This window comes from Callithrix jacchus, chromosome 2 (genome assembly GCF_049354715.1).
Source record: "Callithrix jacchus isolate 240 chromosome 2, calJac240_pri, whole genome shotgun sequence".
Taxonomy (NCBI): Eukaryota; Metazoa; Chordata; class Mammalia; order Primates; family Cebidae; genus Callithrix; species Callithrix jacchus.
This window is the reverse complement of record NC_133503.1, coordinates 38,006,876-38,007,778: the sequence shown is the minus strand read 5'-3', so window position 1 is coordinate 38,007,778 and position 903 is coordinate 38,006,876. Positions and strand designations below refer to the sequence as shown.

The window sequence follows — 903 nt, the reverse complement described above, 5'->3', positions numbered from 1 at the left end:
CCAGATAAAAACCACCCTGAGGGATATTTTTTTAAATTTTTAAACGGTGCTCTACACATTCAGAGAAACTTCTCTAGTAACAAACTGTAGAAATGATCCCTGAAAGTATAGTCTTTTTTTTTTTTTTTTTTTTTTTTTTTTGATGAGTGGAAAAGTGGCTTCCCCAACTGGGCCTTCATTCTGGCCAGGCACATATACACAGACTGGGCCAAACAAGCTACATATTCAAATGGGCAAGACCAAACTGCACTCAAGGCCCTAATGTTGTTTGTGACCATCCAAACCCTTTCATTTGGCACTTGCACACCAGGAATGATGGCTTTTATTTGGCACTTAAAAATACCTAAGAACACTCTTGTGAAAATATCCGTATTATGACCTAATAAATGGTAATGAGCTGGCTCCTCTCTAAGATGACAGGCAAATATAGAATGAGCTTTCAGGATCTGTGCAACTGACCCACAGTCAACTTGCTATATAGTTAATAGCAAGCCAATAATTGATGGTAGGCTGGGTATAGTGGCTCATGCCTGTAGTCCCAGCACTTTGGGAGGCTGAGGCAAGAGGACTGCTTGAGCCCAGGAGTTTGGGACCAGCTTGGGCAACACAGAGAGACCCCTGTCTCTAAAAAAAAAAAACAAACAATTAGCCAGATGTGGTGACATGTGGGAAACAGCCATAAGTCTCAGCTACTTGGGAGGTTGAGGCAGGGGGACTGCTTGAGCCCGGAAGGCTGCACTGAGCTGTCATCATGCCTTTGACTGAACTCCAGCTTAGGCAAGAGAATGAGACCCTGTCTCTCTCAAAAAAAATTAAAACCAAAAAACTGATGAATTCCCACTTGCTCATAATACTTAGAATACAGGATGATTTTAGGCTTAAGCCAAATTCTAACTCCTTTCC

At 42.0% G+C, this 903-nt stretch overlaps 1 pseudogene; it reads right to left on the bottom strand.

The window, feature by feature from the left end:
- LOC118151724 (small nucleolar RNA U3) lies at positions 1-115 on the bottom strand (annotated as a pseudogene).
- Positions 116-903: the final 788 nt, after the last annotated feature.